Below are 16,091 nucleotides of genomic sequence, written 5' to 3'. Positions count from 1 at the left end.
CTCCAGACAGACTACCTGATTAGCTAGGCATTTGTGGCCCATATCCAGCAAGAAAAGCGGAGGGAATACCAATAACAAACCCCCAAGCCTGATCTGTGTGTACAGTCGCAAGGAAAAGTTTGGGAGCTTTTTGAATTACCAGAGTTTCTGCATTGACTAGTGGGAAAATGTGGTCATCTATGTAACTATTTTGGACAAACACAGCTTGACTAAACCATGAGATGTACTTTTCATGTTTATATATAACACAGTGAGAAATGATTTACTGTGCAGGCTGAACAACTGAGCCTCTTTTGTGGAACGTCGGCAAAAAGCGACTTTGAGTTAGGAATTATAATTAAGGAGATTGAAAGTGTGGGTTACAGAGGTGCTATAAATAATGGCACACAAAGAAAGTCTGCCCTTCTGAACAAAGATTCGTTGGTTGTTACCTTTGTTCCAATCATAACTTTTAGAGGGCCTCAGAAGAAAGCCTTATGTAGATGTTAAATCCCCCCCGTTTGTCCTTTTGTAGATTAAGGACTGTTGCTATTGAACAAGAAAGGTAAGAAGAAGCCACCACTTACAGCAGTATCTACAGAAATCCTTACATTTTCCTCAAATCTGTGTTCATGTTTCCATTATGAAACTTCCTGAAGTGTTGAGGACCACACGGAACGATGTACTGTTGACAAAACTTCAGCTTTTTTGGGAAAAAATGCACTCTAAGCCATGTGTGAAGGCATTGCAGACCTAAATCTAAGTGAAGCATGGTGGAGGGAGCATTGTGGTTCAGTGCTGCCTCAGGGCAGCCTTAAAGCTGCAGAAAGTGACCCAAAGCATACAAGTAAGTCCAAAAACAAAAGCCAAAAAGAAAAAGTTTTGGATGCTCAAGTCAACAAAACTGCCCTTAACACATCTGTGAAGCAGTGCACGACCTGCAGAGGGCAGGTCACACAAGACAGCCAAGAAATATTGATGTACATTTCTTGTAGCTGCTTACGAGATGGAGGCTGTTGCTGTGTAAAAAAAGAAGAAGAAAAAAAAAAGGTCTGCAAAAGATGGGTCTCCAAGTTACAAAATTATTCAAGGGATCGTTGCTTTTTCTAGCACAAACTTTCATTCATTACACCCCATGTTCTGTCGTTTATGTGTGACTTGGCTCTCATTCAGACTGAATTTCATCGCTAACGAGTGCAAAAATCCAGATTATTTCAAAAGGCTCAAAAATGTCTTCTGGCAACTTAAAATCACATTAATCAATGTCAAGTTTAGAGAATTGATTATTATTGCAATCATCTTTTACAACTGAACTCAGAAGACACTGAAACACAGACGTTAACTCTATTAACCCTTTTTAGCCCAAAGCCTTTTAATTTTCTTTCCATCTCCATTTTCTTTGTACTAGAGTAATTAAAGAGGCATAAAACAATGTGTCCACTGCCCTGATATTACTAAAGCTGCTATTCCTGAATGTTATACCTAAATGGCAAGTTTGGTTATCAGTCAGAGAGACTTTATTTATCCCCAAGGGGCAATATAAGGTATACTCTCACTGGCCACTTCACAAAGTATACCTTGCTAGCATTAAAGTTTTATCAACTTTGGTCTTCAGAACGGTTTTAATTCTTCGTGGCACAGATTCAACAAGGTGTTGCAAACATTCCTAAAGGATTTTGATCAATATTGACGTGGCAGCATCATTCGGTTGCTGCAGATTTCTCAGCGGCACGTCCATGATCAGATCATTCCACCACATTCCAGACGTGCTCTACTGGACTGAGATCTGGAAACTGTGGAGGCCATTTGAGTACTCGTTATAACTTCACTGGTATGTTCAAGAAACCAATTAAGATAATTTGAACTTCGTGCTGGAGGCAGCCATGAGAAGACAAGTACACTGGTCAGACAGGGATGGACATAATCAGGGACAATACTCAGGTAAGCTGTGGTGTTTAAACGATGCTCAGTTGGTGCATCGGAGCCCGGAGAGTGCCAAGAAAATATCCCCTGCACCATTACACCACCAGCAGCAGCCTGAACTGCTGATACAAGTTAGAATGAATCTATGCTTTCATGTTTACCATCTGAATGTGTAGCAGAAAGTCCAGTTCTGATGAATCTATGTGAGCTGTAGCCACAGTTTCCTCTTCTTAGCTGACAGCACTGTAAGCCGGTGTAGTCTTCCACTGCAGTAGCCCATCTGCTTCGAGGTTCGACATGTTGTGCATTGAGAGACTTGCAACAAGTGGTTATTTGAGCTACTGTTTTCCTTCCCATCAGCTTGAAGCACTCTGGCTATTCTCCTCTGACCTTTGGCATCAATAAGGCATTTTTGCCCAGAGAACGGCTACACACAGAATATTTTCTATTTTTTGGACTATTCCCTGTAAAGTCAAGAGATGGTTGTGTGGGAAAAGTTTAGGAAATGCTCAGACCCGGTCGTTTGGCACCAACCATGCTAGATTCAGAATCACCTTTGTTCCCCATTCTGACGCTCAATTTGAAGTTCAGCAGGTTGGCTTGAATGCATCTTCATGCCTGAATGCTTTGAGTTGTTGAAATGTGATCGGCTGTAATGAACAATAGTTGAGTGTACCAGTGATAAACAGGTGTATGAATCCTAACTATGAACAGGTAACTAGTTTGTTAAAGTTTAAAATAGTAATTAAAATATGTGGTCCTAATAGACTAACAAGGAACCCTCTGAGCTTAGACTAGACTTTAATGTTTTTAACCCTTAAACACTATGTCATATTTGATACACAAGTTTTTGAGACCTCTACATAATCAATGTGTTTTTCTTTCCAACAAACCTAAATCGTTAAATACATTTTTAAGCAATAAACAAAAAAATAATATTAATAACTCAGATGTACCAAACATGATGCAAATTGGAAAAAACCTTCAAATATGCAAATTCATAATGCAAATTAATATTTAATGAATTTTAAAAAACTGTCAGAATGTTCAATAACCACTCCATTTCCCCAAAAAATCTGGCAATTATGTCATGTTTCAGGCTTTAAAGGGTTAACCCGTTTCAAAACCAAAACAAAACTAAAAACTATTAATTCACTGTAGTTGTTTATGTGTTTATGTGAGGTTCATTTTATATTCTTTGCCCACTCCCCCTTTTTTTTTTAATGTACTTCTGCTATTAGAATCATTATTGTCCTGATTAATGCCTGGCACCGTAAAATGTAATTAAATACTGATGATGCAAATTAAGTTGACCAAACATTTATATTTTCTGATGATAAATATATGACTTGACTGAGTAATTGCTGTTGTGCTATTTTAAAGCGATATCACGGATAACAGCGCAAGCGAAGCAGGGTCACGGATATGTTTGGACTGAGTATTTAAGAGGTTGATGGAGTCACTTATGAACGCTATTGTAGGTTTTTCTCTGCCTCCCGAACGAATAATGAAAAACAACACTTGCAAGGCGAACCTTTCTGCAAGGCACTTCACAACACTTCAGTGATGCCCACATGTCAACAGCTTTCACTCAGCGGGAATAATGTCAGTTCTAATGGAACAGTGGCTTGCCGAACCCCGTTTCCGGTTTTGGTTAAACACACCTATAGGTCGGGTTCCTCTCGCTCCAGGTGACAGGTGTGTCACAGCGGCGTGCCGGGAACCCGGTGATCCCAACTGACAGAATGAACGACCGGTTAGTCAGCTCGCCGTCTGACTCACCGGGCGAAAGAATGAGAGCTCACTCACCGTCACGCTGACTGCATCTTATAAATGTGGCTCTGTTCTCAAAAGATGAAAAGGGTGGATGTGTCACTCTCAGTTTACACAGAGGTACACGCGGAGATGCTCAGACTTACAGAGACACCCCGGCACCCGAGATGTAGATTAGACATGGTATGTTTATTACCCTGTGAGCCACAGAAGAAACCAGCGCCGAGACCTCCCTTCATTTGTCTGTCAGTAAAGACACAATAGGACAGTCACACTTTCTTTGATGCACCACTCTGGAATGTTAATCACCACAGAAACCCATTATCTTCACATCCTCTCGGTCCCTCCCTCCATTTGTCTTCCTCTTCTTTTTAAAACCTGACAAACTCTATGCTCGTTACTAGAAAGTACCATTGTTTCATTGAGCGCACATGTAGAGGGAGACAGAGACATGAGGCAGAGGAGATAAGAGGAGAGGCAGCAGAGAGGGAAGGCCTGCCTGCCTGACTGCTGACATAAATTGGGGATCATAAAAGGTGTCGTCCCGGAATTAATCTGCGAAGAATGAATAAAGTGAAGTACCTCAGGGAGAGGTGTGCGTGTACGTGTGTATGTGCATAGGAGCAGGGAGTTATTCTTGAATCCATAATGGAGACAACAATGGAGAGAACACGAAAAACACGACTCCTAAAATCATTCATAAAGCTTGATGATCTAGATTCACGAGGATGTTATTTGTCCATTCGCACATATGCAAACGCACAACAGAGATCTATTCTCAATACGTGGGGATGTTGTGCCTCAGCTGTGACATACTCCTCGCCCGTCTTTCTGCTGCAATGCCTACAGGAAGTGCCACATACATCATGAATTTTATGCATAAGGCTGAATGTCAACACTGATGCATAATTTTTGCAGTAAAATGCTAAATGTCACCAAACACCAGGCTCTGTTTCGACTGATGGCGAGGCTCGTTTTACCAGCGGACGTGCTCGCAGCCAGCAGTCGCCACGCCAGCCGTCACACCAGGACTGAAAGGCTACAACTGTACTTTGCGCAGTTGTGGCAGCAGCGGCAGAGCAGGCGACAAGGGAGATTCGGGGACAAGAAGGGTAATGAAAGCAGATTCGAAGGAAAAGGAAGCAAGACGAGAGGATTTTTTTCCCTCCACATTTTTACTACTTTTTTTTTTTTTAAACAAGCATTTGCAAATGAAGTGGAAAATGAGGAACAATATCAAACTCTTACACATGATTTAATTTCTTAAAGCATAATTTTACCCTTAAGCAACTTGAAGGCTTTAAAACTTCCTGCCTGACATTTCGTTTATCTTTTCCCTCCTCTGAATTCCAGGCATGTGAGGAATATCGAGCCTGGCATGTCTGGAGACTTTTGAATCTCCACTCACATTTGAAATAAACTTCGAAGAGTCAGAACAATGTTTGGCTGCACAACATGAGTTTCGAATGACTGATCCACTGGTGGGGCAACAAAGTTCAGTGCATTAAGTATTAAAGGCTCCAGGAGTTGTAGCGATTTCTAACCAGTGAGATAGTTTTGGGTTTATCTGGCCACATTCTGCAATAACCCTCTTGGGTTTCTTTGGCCATCAACAGCTGCAAATCTGTAGATGAGGCACAAAGGCCTCCTCTACACTAGATATTAACATTAGAATTTCTATATAATTACATGCAGTTCATTACATTTGTTTAGATGTTTTGTATTTATAAGCAGTTTTGCTTTGTCCATGCAGCCCACATGCACACAATCAATCTCAGTATGCAAATTATGAAACTGTCTGCTGTACTTGCTGACAAACCTGGCAAGTCCCAGGTCGAGGGAAGCATAATTATTTCCTCAATAAACTCTTGTCAGCAAAGATGTTATAGCTACAGCTGAAATGTGTTTAAAGCAGGGCTAGACGACATGAGTTTGGCATCACTGGACAAAAAACTGGAAAAAAAAAAAAAAAATCCATAATAACGTTTGAGCATATTGTAATTAGTCTGAGAGATGACTTTACTCCTGCATGTCTGAAAATCTAGGGCTTGATTGGAGACTTTGGCCAGTTAGTTCTTTTGAGATCTAAACAGGTGGATCTTGTTATGAAAAGGGGAGGGAAGGAAAAACTTTTGTTAGCTCTATTTGGTAAGCAGAGGATCTCCATCTGGGGGGAACAGTTTGTGTTGACTGAGTTTTAGTCATACGCACCAAAGTGGGTTCCTTTGATAGGAAAAAAACAGAGAGGAGAGAGCTGCAGAACGAGGTCTGTGCAATTCAAATGAAATCTGTAAACTCTTTGCCTGCAGGACTAAATTACTGGGAGGAGGTGGACTTTGGACACAGCTTGCCTTTCACACCCAGCTGATTCTGATCATCATCTCCAGATGGGGTCTGATATTTTTTTTTCTTTTTTTGGAAAATCACATGGCGGTCTCCATGCATTTCCTTCTTGCGCTGACAGATGCTGAGATATCCAGTTTGTTAATTCTAGGTGTGAATTGTACATGAAAATTGCATTTAGAGACTCAGCTATCTTTGAAGATTCATCGCCCTGGTGCTCTGGGAAATACACAGCTATAAACTGTTTTTATAGGTACTGCATAGTTAACAGGCTACACTTAAAAACATGCTTGGATAAAAAGCTATGTGCATGGCTGGATATCAGAAAGGGTAAGCAAAAAAAAAAAAAAAAAGACACTTGAAAATGTGTCTTTTTCTAATACATCATTCATCATTCTTACCTACTTTATACTCATTACAGCCAAAGGCAAAGGAAAATAAACACACACACACACACACAGAATGTGAGGACAGAAGGAAGGAGAGGACACTGTGAGAATAAGTAGCCAGTGAAGCAGTTATACAGCTTAAAGTCTTCCTTCAAGGCAGGAGACCACCAGCTGAGCTCCTCAAATGAAAAACCACACTATTAATATGTATGCAGTGAGCTGGCATTGAGTATTTTAAAAAACAAAACAAAAAAACAACTACATTTACCGGGAAAGACAGGAAAAAGGAGGAATGTCACATATGCATAGTCACGTGCACAGCACCAGGTAGTTACAAAGAAATGTGATATTCTTTACTTTTAAAGCGCAAAGTCTTTGCTTTTGACCTTTAAGGTTGAAGGGCTGAGTAATAAAAAGAGGGGCAACTCAGCCAGGCCTGCCAGAGAGGCTGCTGAATGAAAGATAAAGACACAGAGACGGAGAAAGTAAGAAAGCAGGAATGTGAAGGCACCGTCATCTCATGTCGCCCTCCCCGCCCGGCTACCCCCAGCTGCTGTTCTCCCTCCTTTTCTTGACCATTGTCACTCATGCTTCCAATCACCCCTAACCACTTGTGCTGCCATCCAATCCTTTCGCTTGCTCTCTCCTTCCTTTTCTTTCCCTCCTTTTCTTCATCCACACAAATGAGTCAGTGAAACAGGTCAAGTGTTACAGAATTTCCCCTCCAGCTCAACCTGCCTAATACAAGGCCTGGCTCATTGCACCAAAACAAGTAATACGCTGCCTACTCACTGAGAGGGGGGGGCTCACACATACACAGAGGGATACCACCAACACACAGCGAATATAGGCTCATGCATATGCAACTATTATCCACATGTACGCCAACTCGCACCACTAAACATCAAATTCATCTTCTATAGCAATATTTACCATTTTCACACTACCGTTTGAGTCAAATTTCTGCTGCTTATGATCAACAAAGACTTTCGGAGTCTGCACGGAAAGCAACACACGAGACACCAAAAGATGTTTCTTCGAAATAAGAAATCATTACGTGTCATACGGAGCGCTCAGATGACTGCATTTGCAGAAGTATTTTCTTGGCCCAGCTTCGAAGTTTAGTTTTTGTTTTATTTTAAGTTCTTTCTGCTGGCACTGCTTGTTGCTAAAAGAAGCAAAATGACAATAATGTCTTGGTGTTTTGCAAAACGCAAACTTCTTACACCTCACAGACCAGAAACAATATACAGATAAAACAGAAAAGATAAAAGATAAAAGATAAAAAAAAGTGGTTGTGGTTATATGAATAAGACAGCAAATACTGCAGTAAATACGCCACAGAAAACCTTCTAGAAACCACATTTATGCTGCTGCAGCCTTACTACCTTTATACCTTTGCCACCCATCAACCCTAATGAATAGCAATTGGGAGAAGAAAACCCTGAAGCACTTGAGTAAAAGTAGTATTAACAGAGAGACAGCAAAGTAAAGGGTCTTAAAATAGGACAAATCACTAGAAAAAAAACAACTTAAGTTAACACACAGACACACACACACACACACACACTTACACTTGCCCTTTAACTGTGCCAGACACACACCATGACAAACCAGGTGCTTGACAGAGTACGCAACTGTGTTTGCTCTGCAGGCAGGAGTGTGTCATGATACTGAAATGCAACAGCTCCATATATCAGGATGGCGGGGACCTATGGAGGATAAACGACCTGCGAGCAGTACCTGGAGAGTGTGTGTGTAATATACAGATAAATAACTGGGAAATGGAAACTATAGGATGATACACAGTCTCCAGAAAAGAGTGTAAACCCAAGTGCTAACACAAGACGATAAGCAGACCAGAAGCACGGAGATTGGACCACAGCAAGCAGTTGTTTATAAGAGTTTCGTTTGCCTGAATCCACCGGGAATGGTTGTCGTTTGGGAGGGTAATGACTTAGGAAAACTGAAATGTACTGGAACATAAATTAATCAAAAATGTGAGCCTTGCATTCTTGCACCCTCTGAGTGCTCTGTGCCGTCTATTTTTTGCCATTTATACCCTGTTGTTACCTCACAACAAAAGGAGTTCCAGCTCTTAGACACAGTGAACAGACCATAATTCTCAGCGGCTGTTTCCATTTGCCGCTCCGGTTAAATCAGAGGTGTGAGGCTGCGATGAACCTGTTATTACTGTCAAGGTGGCAAAGATCACATCCATGTTTATGTGAGCGATAATCGACTTGTGTTTATAAACATTTCACGTACAGCCCCCCGAGATGCCAAAAGCCAAATTTGAATAACATTTAATTTCCTTCGGAGATAAGACCCTTTGTCCATTCAGGACCATTTTATTCCATCACTGCCCTAAGCTGACAGTTAAACGGACAACGGAGGGCGCAGCGGTGCTGTGCTTCGCATGGCAATGCTGAGCTATTTTCCAAACTCCGATGCTTTCTCCCTCTCGCTTGCTTGCATTAGACACTAAAGTGTACTTTAGCAGTGAGTCAGAGCTGTTACCCATGATGCCTTGGCTGTGGGGTTGAGTGACAAGCCATGTAGTTGAAATCACTGAGGACTCTAGAGTGGAGGACAAGTTAACAAGGGGCCAAAGACATACAGGAGACCCCCTAGCAGGTGCTGTAGTGTGGTCAGAGATCATCATACTGGCTCACACACACCCACATCCCCACACTCACACACTCACAAGTGAAAAGGCCTTTTCTTTTTATAATGCCACCTCTCGGCTCAACCGCAAGTGATGGGAGATGTGTTGGAAATGAGAAAAGAGGAAGTGGAGTTTTACACCCCAGTACGAGTTGGACGGCGTTGCAAGAGCGCGCACACACCTTTATCGTCTGGTGTGGACTAAAAGCGAGGTACGTTTAGTCCACAGCAGACGATAAGGAGATAGGAGTGCCGGAGAAGAGGATGAGGCAGAAGAAGTGATTACAGGAAAAGGAGATGTCTCGATAAGATGACAGACACATGAATGAGGTGTCAGTCTGTAGTTATAAAAGAGGAGCCGACACATGCACATGAGCACACACGCACACACGCTTAGTTTTGTTAAGGTCTGACAGAGCTGTCTTCGCTATGTATTTTACAAAGAAAGCAGAAAAGACTTGAACCCTACAGGGGAACTAGCCAGCACAGATAACATCACTCTGGACTGCTGATGAAGGCTCACAGTCTAGTCCACTCCATCACTTCACCATACTGTATGTATGAGCAGACCTGTATATACACAGCATACAACCCACAAAGCCAACGGAAAAAAAGTATAGTAGGGATTTTCATACCGTCAACCATTTCTCCCAAAAAACACTCAATGGTGATTATTCTGACTATGAAACTTCAAGGGGATAAACATACACGGCAGCATGAACATGCATTGTGTTCCAGCCCTGAAAAAACATTTATAGTAAACTCCCACACTGGAAAAAAAAAAACAAAAAAAAACCTACATACATTTGCATGCATGCTCTTCACCACCAGGCAGACCCACATCTGCACAGCAGTTACGCATATAAGTGAACAAGAAAGCAAACACACACCATTTACTGTGGACTTCGTTGTCCCCAGAAGAATATCTCATGTCCCCAAGACCAAATATTTACAGACTTACTTCATTTTTATCTCCATACTCATCTTGCATTCTGTATGTTTGTATCAGAGTGTGCAAAGACGTGCATGTGCCAGTGCGTGCATGTACTTTGTAGGAGCTGCCTGTTGAGACGGTGAATTAAACAGAAAGTGCATTTGATCTGCAAAACACTCCAGGGCAAATACACACACACAAAAAATAAAGACAACCACACACACACACACACACACACAGGGGCTTGCATACAGCATCAAAATCATTTCCGTCACAGAATCTATTCTTAGGAGCAGCAACAAACCATTCTTTCCCTGATATAAATCTCTCTTATTCATCCCCGCATAGTCATGCACGCACGCACGCACACCCCCCAGACACGTGCGCACTCACTTCGCTCAAAGCTACGCTCCCTGGTGGTCATACCGCATTCACATAATGTTCTTTGTTTTTATTTTCTAGAACAGGATTTGTTCCAGGTAAGTCACAGCATGAAGACCTTTTGGGGCTTATTTAACTCGCGAACATGCATGCACAACACACGCTGGAGCTTTTATCTGTGGTGGTGGCTGTTTGTGCAGGTGTTTTGAGGTCAGCGGCGCTCTCTGAACGTCAAAGCTTCATATTCCATGTCTCTCTCTCTCTCTCTCCATTGCGTCCTCAGATAGATGCATCCACACCCCAGCACACACAATCTGAACAGTGAGAAGTTAAATCAACACAGCTGCAACAACTCAGCCCTGATCAGCCTCCACCCTTCACTAGGCCATCTCCACTACATCTTTAATCAAGCTACTCCTCCCTCTCTGTTCTGCCTTTTGCCCTCTCGCTCTCTCGATCCTCTGACTCCATCCTCCTTTCTTCTCTTCTCCCGCTTTACTCAATCTTGCATTAGTCACTGTTAAATTTATATACCTGCTAGCTCTTTGGAGCTTCTGCCAGTGCACAGGGCTTCAGATCTCACTCCTCCACCTCCTATTTGCTCTCCTCACATCATGCTCGTTTTGCCCTCCATCCATATTGCCACATCTCACTCCCCCTCTCCTTGCCCTTCTCTGCCCTCCCAGCGTTTGCGCGTGCATGCTCCACCCTTAGGGAGAATCGTGTGCCCAGCAATGCAACGCAACTTTCCAGTTACCTCCAGCTGCGTCAGCACGGGACAGAAGGAGTAAACGCCAGGGGCCTCCTGGGGAAACAGGAGCATTCACCTCCCCCTATCTGTCTGCCTGGATTTTTATGAGAGTGTGTGTGTGTACGTATGCATACAGTAGACACACATGTGAACACAACTGCATGACCAGAAGCCAGAAGATCGGATGTTATCATTTACCGCTTGTGGAAGAGGAACGATATGATTTCCAATTTCCTGTTATTTACAAATGTGGTTTCCTCTGCACTCTGCTTTCACCTTGCGTGACACGATAATATTCTTTTAGAGGAAATACTACATTTGCCATTCAGGTGCTTTTAAAGCACCCCCTCTGGTTTGAAAAATTCATTACTACAGCAGGAAGGTTATACCTTGAGACATTTTTCTTTAAGTTGATGGAAAACGCATTTTCACTTCAAACTGCAATTTCCTTGACATTTTAAGTATCAAATAAACGGCTGTTTCTGGTGTGAATAGTGAATAAGTGCTCGCTGCCAGATCCAAAACAAACTCAACTAAAGTAAGATGCCAACGAGATTAGATCCCAATCCTTCCCACATAACAAACATCGCTACCAAAGACACCAGAACCTGTACCACCGAAAAGTACCTCAAGCCAGTTTAGCATTCAAACTACAGTGGTCGGGCATACAAATTAGTCTCTCCACATAGCGACTCCTAAATTATGAACAAGCCCTGAATTTGTCACAAATGGACTCAGACAGTGTGAAATTAAGAACTCCACTTGAGAGATTGTTTTAAAAAATATTGATTCAAATTTCATTGTGATAAAACAAGGGAGCCTGAGAGCAGCCAGTATCAGTAATCTGTGGGTGTGTGTGAAATACTGGAATTCAACAAGTATTACCACGATAGACTGTATATGACTCAGACTTTGTACACTCACTCTAAGAGTTTAAGCACTGAATCAATAATTTCACATCGTATCTGGAGATTGTGATGTCAGGACTGAAATATCTCAAAGATTAGTTTGACTGCCTTGACATTTTGCACAGATATTCATGGTCCCCAAAGGAGAAAAAAAAAGAGATCTCGCTGACTTTGGTGAACCTCCTGACTTTTCTCTGTGCCAGCATGAGGTTCACATTTGGTTTTGAATTACATGTCCTACCAGCGACTGAAAAGGTTCTCATTAAATTTGGAAATAGAAATGGACTGGCATTTAGATGGAGCTTTTCTAGTCTTACTGACCGCTCAAAACATTTGAGACTACAAGCCACATCTGACCACACTTTATTCTCATGCTTTAAGTACTTTATCTACCTCACGTCCAGGGATGATTTAGGCTCACCAGTTAACCTAACGTGCACCTTTTTGTTCTGTGGGAGGAAGCCAGATCGGCCACAGGAAACCCACACAGGCAGAGGGAAAAACATGCAAACTCAACACAGAACAGCCTCAGCCAGGGGCTCGAACCAGGACCCTTCTTTCTGTGAGGTAACAGTCGTAACCACTATGGTGGCTGTTGGGTGATAGACAGGAAATGCAAATTTCCAATCAAACTTGACTGCACTTTGCAATTTGCACTAATTCAAAAAAGTAATATTCTATAGTCACTAGCTAAACCAAGCTAGTGCAAATGATTAAATAAATACTAAATAATGCTAAATAATGGTAATAACATCATCAGCATCAGCAGCGTCTTATCAAGGCTCCTGCCAGTGATTATTTCCATCCATCTTCTTAACCGCTTCTCCCGTTCAGGGTTGTGGGCTTAGCTGGAATCTATCCCAGATGCTATGGAGGATTTGCCAGGTTATCACAGAGCTAAAACTTGCTGATTTTACCATTTTCAATCACTACTTAACTTACTGTAGTATGCAGATCTATGCACTGCAGGAGGAAGCTGGAGTACCTGGGGAAGGCCCCTGCCGGCTGGAGGGATCGAACCTAGAACCTTCTTGCTGTGAGGTAACTGTGCTAACCACTATGTTGGCTGTTAGGAGAGATAATGGATGAATGACTTTTATCAAATCTATAAAATAGTGAGAGCTGAGAAGCAGAGAATCAGCCACCATTGGGTTCCACATCTCCAGTGAAGCTAGATTTTACACACGCGTTGGTGTTGATTTGCTTTTCTCACATCTATTAAAGATTTTTACTCAGCAGGTGGGCACTGAAGATTGTTACGAATTCAGTACCTGGTCAAATGTGACCACAGCCTCCGCTTCTCTTACTGAGTTTTGCCGCTGAATAACGGCGTGAAAAACATGGAAGCTGACCTTTGGAGACAAAATATAATCACTTCATCCTGTTAAATTCTTTGAAAACTTGTCACAATTAGCATGCAAATATCTTCATTTGGAAAATTTGTTTTGTAAGGCCACACTGACCTTTGACCACCAAATTTTCATCAGTTCATTTTTGTGTCCGAGTAAATGTTTGTGGCAAATTTGTAAAAGAAAAAAATTCCCCTAAGCCGTTTGAGAGATATCATGTTTACAACAATAGATGGATGTACAGACAGAGAGACGACCTGAAAGCATAATCCATCCTGTCACAGCTATTACTGGTGCGGAAGCATAAGCAGCCAATCACAATATAGCCTAAGGTGAAGTCTTTGACTTCGGCGTTTTGTCAGAAACCCAAAACATATTAAACGTGCTTTTACATCAGACAAAGATAAGCAGCAAATCCCCACAAAGCTGCAGTGTTTGCTTGATAAATAACTGATAATTTTCTGTCAATCAAAAAAATCATTAGAGCTCTACTGTACTCATTAACTTTAAGCTCAGAGCGCTGCTTTGCAGAGAACACATAGCTGTAGACTCTTGGCTGTGCTCTTATTGTACAGTAGGAACACACAGGGAAAGAAAGCGGACAAATTAACAAACTTCAGAAAAAGTAATCCAAACCCAGAGACATTGCCACACACTTGTCATCTCTGCCAGAGCTGTACTGCTGCCATCTTCATGTCTTGCTTTCCTCAGGGGGTTTCCCTCCAACAATCTGGTCTTCAGCAAAGAAACGCATGCTTGGACTGGGTTCAGATGACTGACTTGGCCACTGAAGTACATTCCACGATTTCAACATACAAACTCATTAATTAGATTCACATTTTGGATAATTGTCCTAAAACTGGAGGGCTGTGAGGAGTAACAGATATGACTCAAAACCAGAATGCAGAACCCAAATATTTAGAAACATCACTCTCAGCTATGAAATGAGGCAGTTAAAGATCTGGTGTTTGCTAGAAACCCTCGACTAACTATAAACACACACACACAGCTGGAGGTCTGCTGATTCACCACAGGCAACAAAGATAAAAAACAGTCACTTTAAAGCTAATAGAAACACAGACCTACTTTCATAATTGAGGTTAGAGGCAGACTTGCTTTAATCCCTGTAAAGGCCCAGGTCACCACATCCATCACTCATACATCGATGCAGCAGGCTTGGCCATTCATCACTCACTCTGGGATTTATTAGTCAAGTCTGGAGCTTGAGGGTGAGAGGCTAAGTGATGAGCATTGTATTAGCAGTTATCAGCACAGAGAGAGACCAAAGTTGGTCTGTTTGCTAATCCACACACACACACAGATGATCGGAGTGTTTAATCAGAGCTGTGGCTGCCAGAGCTGGAAGTTAAATATACAGCCATGCACAAACATTGATGTGTCAAACAGTACACACCACAAAAGGAAGAAGAAAAAAAATAAAAAAAATCTGATAACACTTAAACACTTTCACACACACACACAAACATCCTGTGGAAACCCAATCTGTCTGAAACCAGCATAGCACTCAGTGGGTGCCTAACCACACGAACAGACTTGTTTAGCACGCTGGATGACCAAAGAACACACTTTTTAATACAGGCGCACACCCACAAACAACTTGTTGGGAACAGTGCCACTACCAGCCAGCCGAGTTGCCCGGGGGGCACCGCACCATGTCTCATCGTTGAAAGCTAATGTTGAACGCAGTGGTAGTGCCTGGCATAGAGCTGTCACTTTGACTCCTGATCCAGGTTATTTGCTTTGAGCGCTAATAGGCCAGGTTCTGCGTTACGGGGTCACTTCATTCACATGATGGGCATACTTTTTTTTTTCCCTCCATGTGTCACAGAGAGACAAAAATGCATGCACCACACAGGCTTTTATTACTAGCTGTGGCTTAAAAGCCTTGCTGCTGCGTACAGTGTTTTACATTCAGCTAGAAAACCAAAGGAGTCAAAGTGTGTAAGTGTGTGTAAGTGTGTATGTGTTTGTGTGAGAGAGATAGTGAGCGAGTCTGTCTGTGTAAGTGCTCTCTATCTTGCCAGCCTCAAATCCAAAGCAATTAGAGAGGCCAGATGGTGGGCTGGACTCACAGTAAATAGCTGTGCATTGACAGAAGAAGCCTGCAACAAAAATGAACTGTGACAAGGAGCCAGGATGACACACAGATACATGACGGCATCAAAGCACCAGGCAAACACCGAGGACTCGCTGCCATAACTGCCATATACCAACTGTCACCGTCACGGGCACGTTAAAGAGCAGAATTTGCTTGTGTCAATTTTTGTTTTGTGGGGAAACAGCAGCGCTTTTTAATGTCCAAACTAAATGAGGCAGGTGCATATGCATGCATCAACACACGCACACAGCATATTTAAGCATAAACCTACACACAGCTAAACCTCTGCATGCCCTCTTGTTGAAATTTGACCAAACCTGTTTGGTTTAGGCAGAGCTCAAACAATGCAGCCTTTGAGAGGCGCTCCATTCACCAAGTTTCAGCTTGGCCTGCACATTCCCCAACTGAAAACACAAGCTGCCTCCCTCCAGGAAAACCACTGAAGCTACATGCTCACATTCCTGCTCTCTACCCTTTTCTCTACGCTTGTACAGCTTTTACATGAGAACTGTTGAAACTCTGCTGAATATAATAGTATTCCTGCACTCTGAAATAGGAATGCATCAGTGCTTTCA

The 16,091-nt window shown here is 42.3% G+C and overlaps 1 protein-coding gene across 2 annotated transcripts in view; it reads right to left on the bottom strand.

Moving 5' to 3' along the window:
* Nucleotides 1-16,091, bottom strand: part of si:ch73-22o12.1 (nectin-2) — an 84,327-nt gene that overhangs the window by 18,040 nt on the left and 50,196 nt on the right. The window lies entirely within an intron of this gene.

The sequence above is a fragment of the Oreochromis niloticus genome, linkage group LG11 (assembly GCF_001858045.2).
Source record: "Oreochromis niloticus isolate F11D_XX linkage group LG11, O_niloticus_UMD_NMBU, whole genome shotgun sequence".
Classification (NCBI taxonomy): domain Eukaryota; kingdom Metazoa; phylum Chordata; class Actinopteri; order Cichliformes; family Cichlidae; genus Oreochromis; species Oreochromis niloticus.
This window is presented reverse-complemented; position numbering and strand designations above follow the sequence as displayed.